The sequence below is a fragment of the Psammomys obesus genome, unplaced genomic scaffold (assembly GCF_907164565.1).
Source record: "Psammomys obesus unplaced genomic scaffold, mPsaObe1.curated_primary_1811, whole genome shotgun sequence".
NCBI classification, from domain to species: Eukaryota; Metazoa; Chordata; class Mammalia; order Rodentia; family Muridae; genus Psammomys; species Psammomys obesus.
The window spans coordinates 31,587,878-31,607,025 of record NW_026596046.1 but is presented as its reverse complement, the minus strand read 5'-3'; the positions used below and the strand labels follow the sequence as shown (position 1 = coordinate 31,607,025).

The 19,148-nt window shown below is 45.6% G+C and overlaps 1 protein-coding gene across 2 annotated transcripts in view; it reads right to left on the bottom strand.

Moving 5' to 3' along the window:
* The window catches only part of Tenm4 (teneurin transmembrane protein 4), a 697,438-nt gene that overhangs the window by 154,581 nt on the left and 523,709 nt on the right, over positions 1–19,148 (bottom strand). The window lies entirely within an intron of this gene.

Here is a 19,148-nt window from a genome sequence, read left to right as displayed (position 1 = left end):
TTTGAGAACTCTCGGGAAGATGAGTGCTTTTCGAAAACTTAGCTGAGCTGGCCACAGGTGATCCAGTAAGCCATGACCCTCAGTGACAGGAAGACACTGTGCTACTCCTCCGTTAACTCAGCTTTTGGACCTGCTGAATTCCATCTTGAGTTTCCTTATCTAGTATTTATCTTCAGCCCATATCCACTCCATTAATGGAGATTTTATTTCAGCTTTCCTATTTTTAATGTCCAAGGGCCCGTCCTTACTCTCTGATTGATTCCCTCCTGTGTGTATGCTCTTGCTTTATAGTACAGTGAGATCTTTTCTGCACTATCTTGATGGATTATTGCTTCTTTTCCTTTGAAGTTTCTATCACTCGAGCTTACCACACTGTTGTTCTGCTTTGTTTCCTTCTTGTTCTTTTATTCTCCCTATTCTCCTATTTGCTTAGTCTCTTTGTCACTTGCTGGAAGATTTGCTCAGATACCTGATAATCTTCTGGCCTGTTCATATTTAGGGATGAGAACAAAAGCCTCTCTGCCAGCCACAGACTGTCACTGCAGGATAGGGATGCTTACATTTTGTGGATAATCCCCCAAAGGCACCGTCTACAGGGGCTTTTCATTCCCTCATATAATTTATTTTTTCTAATAATCTCCTTCCTTAGACAGAAGACATGTGTTTGGCTGTCAAAAACAGAATCTAGAAATGTCACCTTCAGCAGTTAGCTTACACTTATTTCCTGTTTTCTGTGCGTGACTCCCCTGCCCCTGCTACGCCTGCTACCCATTGCCCTGAATATGAAGCCCTCTTGGTCTCTTCAGCTAAGGAACAGGCCCCAGATTTCCTCTGCGTGTGAGGGAGGAAGTCTAGGAGGCTGTCTGCGATGGCCTGTCTATCACACCCCAGCTGTGCCTCCTCCTTTCCTTTCACTGTTCCTGGTGCTCCCATACCAGAACTTAAGTGGACTCTGCTTCTTTCTGGGTTTCACTTAAGCTACGGCTCTGTTTTCTCCCTGTCCCCAGCTCTAACCACTGTCTGTTTAACAGAAGTCTGCTGGCATGCCTCATCCTGTGTGTTCTTTACGAATTTGTTTGTTTCAAGCTGTTGATCATATTATCAGGCATTCTGTTGCCCTTGATGCTAGCTTCTGGCCCCTTTGTTCTGAAGCCCTCTCTTTCCTTGGCTTTACCAATAGGAGGCTTTCTGGTACTTCTACCATTGTAGTCTCCCACCTCACTCTCCTGGTTTTCCCTTCACCGTCCTTAGGTATCTGTCGGAAGCCCTTTTCTCTTCACTCAGTGCAGATAACTCACACTCAGAACCCTCCTCGCACCCACTCCGATTAGGTTAGCATCCCATGTTAACATACCCCAGAGCCCTTGTTTTCCCTTTTTGGGTCATCACACCACAGCACTGATCAAAGCTTTTCCCCCTTGGTAGACTTTGAGATCTTCCAGGGAGGAGTTCATTGGCCACATCACAATGGTGAGCCCAACCAAAGCAGAATGCCAGGAACGCAGGAGGAGCGGAAGATAGACACACGGAAGGACCACATGCTGACAATGACATACGGGTGAATGAAAGTGAGTAAAACAAGTAAGACCATAGCATCTAAAAAATCTTCTTGCTCACACGGGTACCTGCTGTGATCATGGCTGTCAAAAAGCTTTTTGGTTAAGAGCCTTAACTTTTCCAAACCTCTAGCTACTCCATCTACGAAATATGAACAATAATCCCAGGACCATCCTACTTTCCTGTATTGTGAAGATTAAAACAAAAAATGAAAACACGATGTCACTATGTTCAGTAAACCACGCGCTCTATACAATGCAAGGGATTATTGCTGTCATGTGAACGGTACTACACAGAAATTTCTAGCCTGTTTTGGGCATGGGTAATGCAGGCAACAGAACCGCAGGCTCAGGATTTCACATCTCAGGATTCTCTGATACACATTCACTGTTGTAAAGTGAATCCCCACTAAGCCTTCTCGTGTTCTTTAACACCAGGCATGGGCTCCAGAGACCGCCTGGGGGCTTTGCCTTCACTGCAGGCAGAGCTGGTTTAGAAAGAAGGTATGCTTTGGGTACGTGGCTTTACCTTAACACAATTCATTAGGAAACAACTGACACCAAGGAAAATATCTAAAATATTTACTCTCTCTCTCTCTCTCTCTCTCTCTCTCTCTCACACACACACACAGACAGAGAGGTGAGCTGCAGGGAGCTCAAGTGACAGGTGTGTCCATATTGCCTGGCCCCACAGTTCTTTTCCTGGTCCTCTAGATGTCCTCTCGATCATTTGTGCCAACTGTGAAAAGGAGAACCTTTTTGAAAACCCAACTGTTGGAGGTCTTTGGGTAATGGAAGTTTCATTTTTCACACATCCTGTCAGGGAGGGCTCCCCTCAGAAAAGAAGCAGCCTCCACCCTGCCTGATCAACCCATGGGCTTGATGCAGTAACCTGGTCTTTAGGGCAGGGAGTCTGCAGCGGAGAAAAGTAGTAGTTTCAGGGTTGACAGACCTGAGTTCAAGTTCAGACTTCCCCTTAGAATCGGGCAAGTTAATCCTTATCAACAGATACACTTATATTGTAAATACTGCATCTCTACCCTATTATTGGGGCCAAAAATTATAAGTACTTCCGTGTGTTTTAGACCTCTCATAGAAATTTTAATGGTCATTTAATGCTCAGGAAGTGGATACACTATGGCTCTACCTCAATGCTTTCTTCCTATTATTGGGCCTTTGGACTGTTCCCAAATTTTCACATTTGTAAATAAGGCTTTGGTGAGCGTACAGCTTTTTCTGGCTATGGATGTATTCTTTCATGACAGACTCTCAGGAGTTCACCGTTTTCATGGTTTGATACAAAGAGCCAACTTGTTGTCCCAAAGGGCTGCAGTGATCTACAATGCAGCTAGCAACAGTCTCGGGAAGCTACACTGCAGCCTCGGCAGACTGGTGTGAACTGGAGTTAGCCTAAGTCAAAAGATTAAAAGAAGCTGATACACCGCTGTTTCCGTTTGTACTTGATTACTAGTGAAAGCAAACATACCCGATGTTTGCTCCTCTCAAACTACTCAGTTCTTATACAAATACACTTGAGCCCTTTTCTTAAAATATTATACTGTCCATCAACAGTAAACATTATATAATATTTATGTTTATATATGTATAAATATATACATGCATATAAACATTTTGATCCCTGGTCTCCAAATTTACTGCAAGCATTTTTCCATTTCATTATCTCTTCTTACTTTGATAAGTTTATAAGACATGGAAATAAATTTCAAATACATAAACGTTTGATAGTCTTTCCCTTTGTGATTTTTTATATATATATGTTATATGTGTGTGTGTTATATATATGTATATACACACATACATATATGTCTATGTATATATTGGTTTTTCAAGACAAGGTTTCTCTATATATCCCTGGCTGTCCTGAAACTCACTATGTAGACCAGACTGGTCTTGAACTCAGAGATCTCTCCACCTCTGCCTCCCAAGTGCTGGGATTAAAGGTGTGTACCACCACTGCCCAGCTTCTTCAATAAAAATTAAAGTTTAAAACCCCTTCTCTGAGCCAGAGACAAGTGGATATAGTGTTATGCCCTCTCTAGGTTTGACTTTTTACCTCTTTTATCCTTCCGATTTTTTTTTTTTTTTTTATGTATATGGTAAGGTCAGAAGTCTGAATTCAAGGTTGAAAATTCAAATTCTTCTGGAGGCGAGGTAGATAAGTTAGGAAATTGGGTCTTTTTAAACATTTTTAATTGTGTGTGTGTGTGTGTGTGTGTGTGTGTGCGCGCGCGCGCCTCTGTGTAGGTGCCGGCAGATCCCCAGGAGCTGGAGTTGAGGGTGAGCTGCCCTGGTTACTGCGAACAAAACTCAGGTCCTTTGGAAGTAGAATAATCACTTTAACTGATGAGCTGTGTCTCTGGCTCCTATTTTGTTTGAATCAGGGCTTTTTGTTTTTATCCCTGGCTCTCCTTGAACTTGCTATGCAGGTTCAGATGGCCTTGAATTCTGATCCTCCTACCTTTGAAAGGTTCCGGAGGGACACTGAGACAGACAGGCTGTAGTGGTTACATAAGTAGTGAATGCCATGGGCATGGGCAGACGGATAAATAATGGTAGGGGCTCTGAGGAAGGGCTAAGTTCTTACCATCAGAGATGGCATGTCGGCAGGTGTGTCTGTGTGCGTGGATGTGTGTGTGCTCTGAAGAGAGAAAATCCAGGCCCAGGTGATGGGAGTAGGAGTCTCCTTTCCTACCTCTCTGATGATGGGGTAGGAGCCTCTTAGAGCCTCTACCTCCTGAATTGCGCTCCTGGAGTCATGAGTGACTACACCTGGTTTATGTAGGATGGGGGACTGAAGCCAAGGCGTCATGCTTGCCGGGCAAGCATTCTAACAACCGACGACCATCTCCAGCCCCTACTTTCATGAGGGAGCCATAAGTGGATGGTTTTCTGAAAAATCTATGCCGTGAATGGTGGGCTGACACTGTGGGTCACAAAACTTCCTGTGTCCATCAGCCACATCTGCCCCGCTCACTGCCTCTCTGCAGCCTCCAGTTAAATCTCATGTTTTCCCCTCAGTGTCTATGGACTAAAGCCTTCTTTTCTCTACTCACTCGGCACTCCTGCTTTTCAAATGCTAATTTCTTAACATATTGTTGGTAATATTTCTAGGCAGTTGCGTGCCATCGATCGGCTTGGCTCCTCTTCTCTTTTAATTACTGCAGATGTATGGTGTGGTGAGACCTTTAGCATGGGCTACCATTACTATTCTTCCTTTGGAGAGCTCTTCTGTATATTCATCTGTCTGCTATTTCGGAAAAGGTCTTAAACCATTTTGCCAGGTCTCTGCAGTTCCCTTTAGGTTTCTCTTGGGCATTCCATCAAACCTACAAATTATCATCCCAGAACATTTCAGCCTTCCTGGTCCAGGAACATGCTATATGTCCTCATTATTCATGTCTTGTTTCACGTTGCTGAGTGAAGCTTTGCAGTTTTATAGAACAGGTCTTATGTAGTTCTCATTGAGATGACACAGTAATGTTTATTAATTCTCTCGAGTAGGATAGTTATAGTACATTTCCCAAGTGGTTTTTCAGGTATTTTAGAAATATCTTGCTTTTGGAAAAGCTATTTGTACCTCAGTTACAACTTTGGGCTCCTTGTTAACTAATAGCTTTTTCAATTAGTAGTATGTGTGTGTGTGTGTGTGTGTGTGTGTGTGTTTGTGAGCACTTGTACACACACACATGAATTTTACAAAAATAAACACATTCCTCACAAAAATAATAACTTTTCCTCGGCCTCTTATTTTTTCTTATTACTGATATTGGCCAAAGCTTCTAAAACAGCATGTACTAGTAGACACATCATTTTTGGTTAGAGCTTTTAAAGGAATCTTTTAAATATTCAACTTAGAAATTTAATATTGGCCTTTTGCCTGACATCGCTGTTTCCCCTGCTCTTTCTTTGTTTTATTTTCAGTATTGTTGTCTCTCAATATTGTCATCAGGCGTGCTTTCCTTGTTTTTTTTGTACACAAATGCCATGCCCTTAAAAAGTGTCTAAAATTTGCAAGAGTCTGAACCAGATGTTCCTGGTTTGGATCCTAGCTCTGCCTGGGTGTGACCTCCCACATAACTCCTGAACTATTCTGGAAAACTAGGGTAATAATCCTGACTGCACAAGTTCATGGTGAGAATTGAAATGAACCGATGTACCTCCATTATGCTCAGGGTAACATCTGGCGCTAGGAAAAGCTCAACAGATTTTACTTTCTTTTTCTACCGCTTAGAAGAAAGACAGTGGTGACAATTAATATCCCCAAGTTCAAGCTTTTCTAAGGAACGCCTTGCATTTATAGGCCTGTGAAATGCAAGTTCCATTTGTGGCAGACACGGCGTTGGCCCTCCTGCTTTGGTGCATATGGCCATTTCTCATGTTTTCAAACTACGAAGCCCATTTCTTGCACCCTGAAGGGATTCTTTTGACCTATGACACCCGATGGAAATAAAAAGTCAAGCTGACATGTAATATGAACCAGGCCTGAAACAAACTGTGCTTCCATTAGCCTGGAACATGAGTGTGCTCAGATAAAGGCAGGAGGAGGTGGCAGCTCAAACTTAAAACAGATGTTCAGGCAGTCCTGGCTCTCACTTTCCCATTGCCCTTCACGCAGCACTCATGAGCCTGTCATTGACACAGAAGATCCAGTGCTCCGGTTAGCACTAGGAACTTGCTCAATCCTTTGTCAAAGCTGCCACCACTGAACCGTGGCTTGATTTTCCAGGAGCCGTTCCCCTGGGCAGTGGTTCTGGGTACTCATTCTTTGGCACGGGAAGGGCTGGAGAACAGTGAAGCTCAGTACAGCCTGTATAACTTCCTCCTGTGGCAGGAGGGAAATGGGGATCGGGAAATAGATGCTCACTTTGAGGGGGTGCTGTGCAACTGGGATTCTTCAGTCGGACCTGCTTAGATTCAATTCAAATCCTGCTCTATTCCTGCTTATATTGTTTGGGGCACGTTAGTTGGTTTCTCTGGATGTGGTTTCTTCATCATTAAGGGGAATTAGTAGCTGTCCACCACAGAAAGCTTCTACAGACAGCTTCTGCCCATCTGGGACTGTCGTAAACTTCATCCTTCCTGGGACTATCCCAGTAATAGCCACACATACTCCTAGGGGCCAGGCAGGATTCCGAGTATTTTACAAATATCAGTTTATCTCTTTTCATCATTTCCCTCCAGAGGTGGGTGCTAACGTCATCAGTTTTCAGTCGAGGAAACTGGGCACTGAGAGGTTATATGTTCTGTCCAAGGTCACGCTGCTAATACCCAGCCAAGGCTGCACACAAACACACCCACTTCCTAACCACCAAGCCCGGGGTCTCCACTTTGCTTGATAACTGAGCTATGGCAGCAGCAACACCGAGGTAGTTCTTACACAGACGGGAATGCAAGCAGAGCGGCTGTGACCCAGTGATCAGCTGAAACTAGCCCCTTATCTTCCTCCTCTGTACCCTCAGGACTGTTTTACCCTTGGCACCATCACGTCCCCCCCCCATGCCCTCCAGAACTCATCCTTCACCTGTGCCTCCCCCTCCATTAGTCATCTATTGGGTCTCCAGCTTTCTCCCTTGGCTTCCTTCCCATTACTGACAACACCCCCAGGGCTCCCCTTACCTTACATAAACCTTTCTGTCAGCCTGCCTCCTCCTCAGGTTACGCCCATCTGTCTCTTCGCCTGCTCTGTCTAGAATGAACTGTTTCCATTCTGCCCCGTTCCCTCCTGAACTCGTGGTGACCCTGCGTGTGCCTGCAGCCTGCAGCCTGCACCAGGGGTGGAAGCTGCTCCCACGGAGGTGCCCTCCGAGGCCTTCCTATTGACTGACTCCGGCAGCTCCTGTGAAATCACTCTCCCCAACTTCCCCGAGTTTAACCTCTCCAAGCGTCTTCCCTTCCTTGCCTCTGGATGTGGGGGTTCCATCTTTCACCCCGCCTCACTTCCAGCTCTAACATCTCCTTAGCTAACCTGCCCTGCTACTTCCTCTCACACTCAGGCTGCATTCTCTTAGGGCTCTGTCTCCAGCTCAGCACTATCCCCAAGTCAAGTCATATTTGGCTAGCAACAAACCGCCAGCAACTAACACACACTTTGAAAGCCTCTTAACAGGTCAGAAAAAATATGAATCTACATCTTCATGGCTCTCCCCCCTGGTTCGTTCGTTCGTTCATTCATTCATTCATTCATTCATTCATTCATTCATTCAGCACCCCTACCTCTCAGTGTATGTTCAGCCATATGGAGGTCAGAAGACAACCTTGGCTGTCACTGCTCATGCTGTCCACCTTTTCTTATGAGGTAGGATATCACACTGGCCTAGGCTAGCGTGGATGGTCAGTGAGGCCCAGGGGCCTGCCTGTCTCTGCCTCCTTGGGCCAGGACTATAAACGCATGCCACTATCCCTGACTTTTTTTTTTTTAAACATGGGTTCTGGACATCAAACTCATGTCTTTTACCAACTGAGATATCTCTGTAGTTCTCATTCATCCAACTTTGAACACAAACATTTTGTGCTGCTTCTTCGCAGCTAAAATGCAAGTAGTCAAGAAAAACAGCTTATGACATTCTAAGGTTCATTCTTTCCTTACAAAGGTCCAGGCCTCTCCTCCCCCAACACTTCTGGCTACAGTCAGCCTTCGGGTGGCCTTCCCATGGACCCAGCATCTCTGAATATGGCACTGCCTAAGATCTACACAGTGCACACTGGATGCCACAGTTTGACCTAAAAACCATCCTGCACTTCCTACTGTCTCCCAAATAGGATTTGCCAGCTGGCCTACAGAGTCCCTCCCAGCTGGCCCTAACTGTGTTTTCGAGGCTCTTCTCTGGGTATACACATCCTCATGCTATTTTTCTTTCTACTCCCAGATTCCTAGACACCGTAGATGTCTTACCCAAAGATCTGAGTGTGGAAAAGGACAGTGGTTCAGATGGTAGGAGCACATGGACCTGGATTGCAACCACAGACCCTGGTGACTGGGTGTTAAATATACGCCTCGTCATTTCAACAGTATGAGCTTTATGTTGAATTGTGGGAGATTTTACTTTGTACATCTGTTTCACGGGGGTTCAATGGCCCTTTCTGGTCAGTTTCTCAGCCTGTCAAGCAGTTGTTTTTCATTGACCCCCTCAGTTTCTCCTTGCTATGGTCTGAACTGTTCATCTGAACAAGTTCATATCCCCAGCGTGACTGAATTTACTTGTAGATAGCATGTGAAAAGATCTAGAAGGAGGTAATAAATGTTAAGTCGGATATCATGTTTGGGCCTTAGTCTAACTGGATGGGCATAGGATAGGACGGTATTAACCTTGTCCCCTTTGTGCTTGGGCAGGAAGAGGGCGCCAGGAAGTCAAAGCAAGCCATCAAGAAAGGCCTCACAGAAGCAAATTTTGCCAACTCTTGCTCCTTGCATGGCTTGTTTCCAAAACAGCAAGAACAGAACGTAGGACCCTCAATCTGTACATTTTGTCATGGCAGCCCCAGCAAGCAGGCATCGCCATCTTCCCTCTTCCTTCTTCCTGGTGACAGCTTCCTCCTGCAGCTGTTTTCCCCGCCTACTGCTCTGTTTCCTGTGGCACCGGTCGCCCACTTTCTACTGAGGTTAGTAAACAGTAGAAGGTGCTTTAAAAATGCTCAGAATTTACATAAAGCTGTGTATGTGTGGAGTAAAATACCGGCGCTTTGTTCCCTCCACACACTGTGCAGTGGTGAAACAGAGATAATTTGCATATCTGTCACATCATTAATCTCCTATTTGTGATGAAGACATTCAAAAATCTTCCATCTATTAAAATCTGTTGAGAGAGAGATCACTTTCAATAACTTTAATTGCAGCACACTTTTGTAAGCGTTCTGGTAGTCATTATTATAGTTATTGTTAATTGCTGTTGTCTAGTTTACACACTGAACTCTATCATAGTCATATACTCGAAAGCCGAGTTTGTTGCTATCTACTGTTTCAGACAACCACTGGGGTCCTGGGACGCGTCCTCTGCACATAAACACTGCTCTACTCTTGGTCAGGGTTTCCACCTCTGCTCTGGCCCTGAGTGACTGAAAATATTTACACGGCGCTTCTCAGCACACCCCGTGCTCCTCACAGTGGCCCTTTGTTCCTCAGAGCCCCTCCCACAGCCTTGGCAGTGGGGACAGCCCTCCTTCTGTGCCCACAAGAACTCCCACGGGCCTCTCTGTTCCTGCAGACCTCATTACGGTGTAATTACTCATGAAAGGGTCAGTTCTCCCACTTGGTTGTTGGTTCTTTGAGAGCAAGGCTTGTTTTAGTCACTGCTAAATCTCTAGCACTTACCCAAACAGATACTCAGCAAATGAATAAAAATGAAAATAAATAAGAAGATACTGATGCTTTGACAGCACCGGAGACTCTCTGGTGTCAGCTTTTATAGGAGAGTTTGGTGGGGCTGAGGCTTAGGAAAAACCCCTCACCTCTTAGACAAACACCCCGCTTCCAACACAGCAGCTAGAATTCAACTCAGCTGGGGCTGAGATTCAAGCCTTTGCTGTTCCTCTGGACCACCCCACCTCTCCTGGCCCAGCTCGGCTGCAGATTTATTTCTGACCACCTTCACTAGCCACCACCCATGCCGGTCCCAGCAGAACCCCCCATCTCGAAGCTAGGACATACACAAGAAGCGTTACATGGCAAAGGTCATAGCTTTTGTCAGTCTCACCCTGAAGGGAAAGAGAAAAGGTACGGATAGCTCTCACGGCTGATGCACTGACATCTCTTCTAAGCAAGAGAAGCAGCTTTTAAGTAACTGACAGAGAAAAGAGATAACAACAAACCCAGCCATCTGTTGCAAAAAATCAAACCACTACTGATAAAACCTCTTCCATGGGTAACGCCATCTGATTGGCGAGTGGGAAGAGAGCATCTTTCAGCAGGGTGAGGCCCAGGTTGGAGATGCTCTCTCAGCCAGGAAAATGAACTTCAAGTACCAGAGAGAGCTGACATCCTGTGTATCTGGGAGTCATGGAAGCCACAATCTTTAAAATCACTTCTAATGTCATGAAGCGCTATGACTTCATAAGGACACAAAAACATCATCATGGTAGAAACTTAGATGTAGACCCAGCCACTGATGTACTAGAACATGCAGGCTGAATTGCTAACTTATCTATGAGAACTTGGCCAGGAGCACTGAGCCTCAAGTTCTACGATAACATGGAAATAGAGTCTAACTCCTGGGTTGTTCAGGAACCAATGACGTACGGAAGTACAGGCCTGGGTTCCACAATATCGTGCTGTAATTATGATCCTGGCTGAGGGACGCAGCTTCACTAACAAGCTTCACTTTTCTTGTCTTCAGAAGACTGGAACTTCACTGTCAAGGAAAGGTTCCAGCATTGCACAGCTTCGCTTTGGACATGGATGGAGTCTCAGAGCACCTGGGCTCTTTCTGCTGAACTTCCTCAACAAGTTTTTCCAGTCCCCACCCTTGTGGCTCTCACCCCCGCGGCTCCTCTGCCAGCGGCACATCTTTGCTCACCTCCCAAATGAGACCCTTCCTCACCTTCTCTCTCTTTCTGTCCTTAGAAAATGTCCTCCTAACTCCCTAGGATGGCCAGTTATCTCCAAGCCTTGGACACTGGTCCACTCTACTCCCTATCTCCACTTCCGGCTCAGACTAGCACCAGCCCTGTCTAGGTAACAGGAAGATTCTTCCCAGAGTTCCCAGTGTCTGTAACTCAAAGAAACTTTCAATATGTGCATCAGATTGACCCATTTCTGCAGTGGCTACCCTTGCTGCCCTTAGGATTGACTGAAAAAGAAAAGAAAATTTCGCACACAGCACATGAAGACCCTCACAGATGGGCTCTTGGCTACCGCTCCAGCCACCCCAGATACACAGCCCCCCGAAGCTCACAGCCCACGAGACCCTCTGACTTCCCTGAACGCACCCATCTTGCTCCTCCTCAAGCTTCACGTCACTCCTCCCTCTTCGTGGTTTGCTCTTTCTCCAGCTCCACTCCCCGTCATAACTCCTCCGCATCCCCACAGTCTAGCTCAGGGCTGGCTGGTGCTTTTCTCTGGAACATCTTTGTTTCCTGTTCTAGTGCACACTGACCATTTGTGGTCACAGATCTTTACAAATATGTGATAGTTACATAAGTTTGAGAGATTTAAACCTACCTACAGATTCCAAGAGGGCAGGGAGCCTGGCTCTTTAATGTACACTGATGTGGCTAATAAAAAGGCAATCAGGAGTTACTGGGTGAATAAATAAATAAATAAATAAATAGATAAATCGATATCGTATCAGTGTTTGCAATCTGGTCTTTGCTCTTCTGCCTCTGAGACTACTGGCCATCCTTAAAATATCGTATGAGGCGCTTCAAGGCTTATGGACACAGTGCCTGATTCTCTGGGTAATGTGGAGAAACTAAACCAAGCCCTTTCACGTCTTCCTCAGTTATATATGCAGCATTTCCTTTTCCTTAGCTTTATCTCACTTGGTTCCCCCCTTCCAATACCAAGTCATGTGGCTGCCTCATAGGTGGACTTAGGCTTTGGGTGGATCTCCCACAGTCTAAGGGCTCTTGGCTGGTGTTTTCTAGCCAACCAGAAAAGATAAAGTCAGGCAGACGCCACTGGCCGCTTACTTCCACAGTTACATCCCGTGTTTTTGAGAAAACCCTAGTTTTGGTTGAAGAGACAACACAGCAAGCTAAAATTGCTCTGTTCCAGACGTTTTACAACACTGAATGTCCAGGAAACACAACCAAAGGGATGTAAGCTACGTGGTTTAGGGGGAAATCCTGCTTTCTTACCTCCTTCCCTTTTTTTTCTTTTCCTCTTTTGTCTTTTATTCCCTAATTGACAGGAAAGGAGTCTTGTCTCCTTTAGCTCATGGCATTTCCAGGCTTACCTCTTACTTTGTGTATGTGTGTGTGTGTGTGTGTGTGTGTGTGTGTGCATGTGTGTATGTGTTTGCAGCGGCTACCTATGACCATGAGGCAGCAAATATGAAAACAAAATTTCAGAGCAAGACTGGCAGAGAACAAGGGAGACTGAGTCTTGTCCCCAGTGTCACCACTGGAAAGGGACACGTAGGAGTGCCATGAAGACACCAAAATCACTGAAATGGCATTTGAGTATGGTTCTTGTTCTTCACATAGTACTCACATGTCTAAGTCCTTCTAACATAGGCAGGCCCTTCTATTGCTGGGCAGCCATGGTGGCCTTCACTTACCTTCTCTTTCCTGTCTTTGAGGATCCTGGTAGAGGGTTCAGAACACTCAGAGGTCTGAGATAAGATACCCAGAGCAGCAGCAGGAGTGAGGCAGCAGGGAGCCCTGACCTTTGGGGAGCAGGGGCAGCTACTGCGGGCTAGTTTCCAGTCTGCAGATGGAGTGTTCTGATACTCCCAGCTCCTGCTCTGAACAGCGTTTTGATCAAGATCTCCAACATGCTGACTTGAGTTCTCCTTTGACCTACAATTTCATCCCACTCATACCAATGCTCAGAATGAATCACTGTATCTGGAGAGGTGAATTCACAGGGCACTGTTCCAAAGGAATGATTGCATCAGACACCCCGCAAAGCACGCCAATGCCATTTACAAGAAGGTTAATGTAGCATCAAGAGAGGCAGATTCTTTACTGTTCACTTCCTACTTGACAGTGGAATTCAAAGGGAAGGGAGATGGGGAGTGGTGAAGACGGGCTTATTAAAGACTGAAGATGAGTCCTCAGTCACCTTTCTTGGTTTCTTCTTTGAGGCACGGCAGCTGGCTTTTCCACAAACTACATTCTCACCAGATCCTAGCAAACACACTCAGAGGCTACTGCCTAAACAGAATAAAGGGGAATAAAGAAGCAGTAAGGTCTAGGAAGTTTTGGATAAGCATGGGGTTCCCGATTATGACGGCCTGCGGAAAGGCAGGAAGGTAGGTGCAGGAACCTATAAGAACGAAGAACAACGAACTAGAGGAGATGGAGAAAACGCATAGCTAGCTCCACTGCAAGAGCCCTTCTGTCATTTCTGATGTCCTGCCTTCCCTCACCCTCAGTAAACTCTCTGGATGGCTCCTGTTCCAGGCCTGGGAAGAAAGCCCTCTTGGTTCTTCTCATTTTATCTTTTTATGCAAAATCCTGTCTCCATGTCTGGTCACTGCAGAGTTAACTAGCATTCAAGTCTTTCTCTGATGACTCACTTCTCCGCATGCTCTAGTCCCACAGAACTGCCCAACCTTACAGCCAGCTCCTAGGTTTCTGGTTACTTACCTGTAGCTCATGCATTTCTAGGACTTGGAATAGGCTGAACATTTACATTTTATTTTTCTTTGTCAACGAGCATCTTTTAAAGTAATTTTTTAATGTAGTGTGTGTGTGTGTGTGTGTGTGTGTGTGTGTGTGTGGCCTCGTACGCATGTGCAAGTCCCATGGTGAACATATGGGAGATCAGACAACTTGTAGGAGTCAGTCAATTTTCTCTTTACTCTGTGTGGGTTCCAGGGATCAAACTTAGGTTACCAGGGTTGGCAGCAAATGTGATACCCATTGAGCCACCTTCCTAGCTCTTCATTTCCTTTAAAGATGACTATGCCACCCCTGCACTAAAAACCAGATTAAGTGTTTCTCTAGCCCAAGAGTCTCTAGACATACTGAGCAGGACACCCTCTTCCCATTGCTGCCTCCTGGCCCTTTGACCAGCACCTTCAGGAATGACCTTCCTTGTCTTTTCTTTGTCCTAGAGGCAGTTGCCATATAAACACCATCTCCATCAATCCAAACCACTAGCTACTTTCTCCAGATACTCAGCATGAAAAAAAAAATCCAAGGTTAGATAATAAATGGAAAACAAGGAGAAAGGATGATGGAAGGAAAGAAGGGAGCTGACCCCTTCCCAGTGCCTGGACGCAGAACGCAGAACAGGCTGGTTTCCAGCGGCTTTGAGAGCATAAGCAAGCGGACCCTTCCTTTCAATTAGCACCAGGAAGACCAGAGCGTGTTCCTTATACAGACTCCCACGGCTGGTGCTTTCTAACAGCACTCCTCATTTCCCCCTCGGGGCTTCTGAACCCACTGCAGGCCACCTCTGTCATTTTGCAGCTTGGCTTGCCTTGCTGCGGTGTCAGGTTGATCTACCCTTTTATGCTTCGGCATCCACCCAAATGAAAAGAGAAGTTGCTTACTGGAGACCCAAAAATACCACACTACTAACTCGTCAGGCCTCAGGGTGGCAAACCACCCCGGGAAAGGTATTCTCATTTTTAAAGTTTTGGATACTGTAAGACTTTTCATCACGGTCTTTTTAATGACTTCTCAAGAAAGCTTCCTGAATGGCTGTGAGGGTCTTACTGGTAACTGGAAGCAAGTTAACATGGGGGAAGATGTGATCCATAGAACACAAACAGAAATAAAATATTAAATTGTATCCATGGCAAACATGAGAGACTCTTGCACAGTGGGGACCTGAGGGGATTCGGAACTCAAGCCTCCATCCTAGCTTTGGCCTTTACTTTATGCAAGTCACCTAAGCATTCGTAACCTCAGCTTCCTCATCTGTGAAGTTAAAACATCTCTTTCAAAGCTGAAGAGATGTATCAGTGTGTCAAGGGTTTACCCTGCAAGGGCCAGGACCTAAGTTCAACTTCCAGAACCGGCATCTAAAGGCTTGGGTTAGCGGCACACACAATCCCAGCGCAGAGGCTTGATGAATAATTAGTCTAGCTAAATGGGGAGTTCCAGGACATGAAGAGACCTTCTCTCTCAACAAAACAAAAATGATGGATGGCATCTGGGGACATCCAACATTATCCTTTAGAATACACACACACACACACACACACACACCCTTTGTCTAAGGCTATTGTAAGTTACATAAGAGCAAGGCATGGTCTTCAATGCATGCTAAATATGCTTTAGATATTTCATGAATGAATGAACTGGTGAATATGTGGAAAACAGATTAAATACTAAAACTCAAACAAGGGTTTGATCCAAGTGAGGAGCCAACATGCTAAAAAGAAGGAAACCCCAAGGCCGGTGTGAAATCCTACCTAGCTTTTCTTGCAGCATCCTTAACCCTCAACTTCCTCATTTGCAGTGGGGAGGGTTGCCTCCTCATGGAGGTACTGAAAGTCCTAAAGGATGCATGTAAACCTCCTTTGCCTAGTAGGATCCCATGACTTCATTACTCCCACAGGGGGGTCAGGGTTAGTAACAGTCCCCTCTGATTCTGAATCTCCCTATGCTAGGGGAAGGTGGTTGTTCCTGAAGGCAGATGCCAGATTTTATTCTAAAACCAGCTGGGTTTCAGTGAGAATCTACTCCTGTGTATGTGCATGTGTGCAGGCATGCCTTAATGCACGTGTGTGGCATAGATCCGGTTCAGTGAGAACTGTCAACATCAAGTCTCTGCGTGGAAATATTTGTATATCCACTTTGGAAAGTGCTGTTAGATATTTTTTTCCAAGACAAAAGATAAACTCACTTAATTTAGAGTCATCAGCTGGATTGCATTAAATGGAGGGAAAAGCAAAAACATACACAATGCAGCCATTTGTTAAACACAATTATTTCCGCCGTTACTTAATTACAAGCAGACATGAATAGATTGCATTCTGACATCTCAGGTCTTCTTAAATTCTCGATCTGTGTTTCGGCATGTAATGAAAGGAGGGCCATATTCCAGTTTGTGTGTTAAGCAAACCCAAGAGTTATAATTGTATATTGGGACCATAATGACTTTGCTAAGGCAAGAACTAAACTTTTAATTAACCTGCCAAGACAAATTACGGCTCACAGCTCACAGGTAACGACCACAGACAGCTGAGACTCAATGCTGGGGACTCTCGGGAAAGAGGGATTAATAGTAACATCAGAATCGGTCTGTTTTCGTATTAAAGGAAAAAAAAAACAGTGTTCATTAAATGATCATTGTAGCTTGAAGGGAGGTGACAGGTTAGAAAGACAGTGGGAGAAAATGGAAGAGAAAGGTGGAAGGGCACTTTAAACGCCTCCCTCTTTTTACTTTTTGCGCAGCCCAACTTTTTTCTTCTTTTTCTAATCCTCCCAACAGGGACTGCAAACTACCACTTTAAAAGAAATTTCCAGGCAGGGCAGGGGCGGCCTGCTATTGACAATCACAGAAGTAGCCTGTAACCACGGAACCACAGGAGGAGGGAGGAATGGGAGTCGGCTTCCTGGGGTGTTTTCAGAGCTTGCTAACAGAAAGGGTACTCGGGTTCTCCTATCCTTTCAGAGTCAGGATTTCTGAAGAATGGACCAGGAATCCAAACTTTTACTGGATACCTTGGCTGAGCCCCTTGTCCAACAGCATTTGAGAAGGACCGTGACCAGAACCCCTTGCTGTTTAGACTGGGCACAGCAGCAGGGACTTTGCTGGGTGCTGCTCTCCCAGGCCTGCTGGAGCACATTCTGCATTTTATCCAGACCCTCAGGTAGTTCTTCAGTGCACTGATGTATAAGAAGCATGATAACACCTATCTGCTCTAGCATGCTCTAGCCGTTAAGGGATGGTGTTCATCATCTGGGTGAGAGCAGAGGAACCAGGTTGAAAAGCGAGACCACAGCCTTAGCTATAGCAGAACCAGTTAGCATGCTCTGACAAGCCAAGAGCTGCCAGGAAACAGCCCGCTATTTCCTCGGTGTTTTAAGACACATATCCTAATTAAAATGGCTTTCTGCAGGGATTTAAATTAATAACCTTTTATATTCATACCCAGTTATTAAAACAGAAATCTGACGGTAAATGCTCCCAGCTCTGTGTGGGCCTTAGTGCCATGTGCCTTCTTATGAACTGTGCCTAGAAGGAGTCAGGCTGGTAGACTAGGGAACTCAGACACCATGGGACGGGATAATTGTGTCCCCAAACTAAAGCCACCACATCAAGAAAGATAAGCTGTAGTAATTGTGGCCTAGCAGAACTTGAAAAGTGACAGCCTAGGTGTTGGTGAGGCCAGAGCCCAGCCTCCAGTGGCAGGGACTGGGAGCTGTTATGCTGGCCTCCATGTCAGCAATAGTTACTAAGACACACCTTCAGATTCCAGAATCTTTTTAGATTAATTAACTAACTAACTAACTAACTAACTAACTAACTAACTAACTAACTAACTAACTAATAAATTTTTTTCTTTGTTTGGGTTTTTTTTTTGTTTTTTGTTTGTTTGTTTGTTTGTTTGCGACCAAGTTTCTCTGTGTAGCCATGGCTGCCCTGGAACTCCTCTGTAGACCAGGCTGGCCTCGAACTCTGCCTCCTGAGCACTGGAACTAAAGAGGTGCGCCATTCTTTAAAGACCCCAGTTCTCCCCCCTAATCAGCAGTAGTCATTTTCGGCCCGTTTCCTTCTTATCTGCAGTTTTGCTGGGATGGGGAAAATGGCTGGGAAAATTTAATTTATTTTTATTTTATGCGCATTACTGTTTTGCCTGAATGTATGCCTGTGGGGGGCTGTCAGGGCCCCTGGAACTAGGGGTACAGATAGCTGTAAGTTGCCATGTGAGTGCTGGATCCTCTGGGAAGGCCCTTGGTACTCTTACCACTGAGCTCTCTCTCCAGCCCCAGATTTCAGAATCTTAAGAAACCAACAGACGGAAAAGAATAAGTGGTCTGTGTGATGTTAAAAGCCAAGTTCACAGCAGAGCTTCTGGACTAAGCCTCTCTGCCACAACACCACACAAGAAACTGCTCAAGAGGGAAACCAATAGTATGTCAACTGCCAAGACCAGAGCTGCCGAGGATCCTGCTGAAGAAAACCCGAGTGAAGAAAAGGTCAGGCGTCTGTTATTCCCTAACAACCAAGGGGCATCGCCCGTGGAGACTTAATGTGCATCGTGGAGATAGGCTCCAGCTCCAGTCAAGGACAACACCGAGGAAAATTTCCTTCATCAACACCAGTTGGTGGATGCCCCTCCCCCTTCTTTGTCCTCAAGGTGAAATAACAAAGTTGCATGTATAGCAGAAGCTTATTAGCCATGCTCCTTTTAATGGGAAGGTTCACTCTGCCTCAATACTAAGGGCAAAACTGCAGATAAGAAGGAAACGGGCTGAAAATGACTACTGCTGATTAGGGGGGAGAACTGGGGTCTTTGAAGAATATTGGAAAGCTAGTACCAAATAGAGACATTTTCCTTGTCAGAGAGACCCCTGCCTTAGCACTCCCTAGGCGGCCCCAGTCCATGGAGCTATGTTCTGGCTGAGTTCTAGGCACCTGAACGCACTCTGTGTCAGAGAACAGGACATTTCTATTCTCAGTGAAACCCCAGTGTGCCTGTAGACTGTTCCACCCAGCCCCTAGCTCTGCTGTTTTCTTCCTCTTCAAGCCATTGTCTTCTCATCTGCTGGCATTTGCTGGCTTCAAAAGTAAAAGACAAACCCCAATGCAAACCAGACCCAAGTGACAAATCAGTGAGTTGAATTAGGTGAGACTTTAAAGACCAGCAGGAGGCAAGCGCCAAGAAGAGAGGTGTGTCCTCTGTGTGGCTTGCCTTCCAGGGTCCCCACAGAATGTCAGTTTTGCCTCCTAGCTCTTGAGAGGCAGCTGGTGGTCACTTGTCCAGCAAGTCCGCTTGGGATGACCTTGCA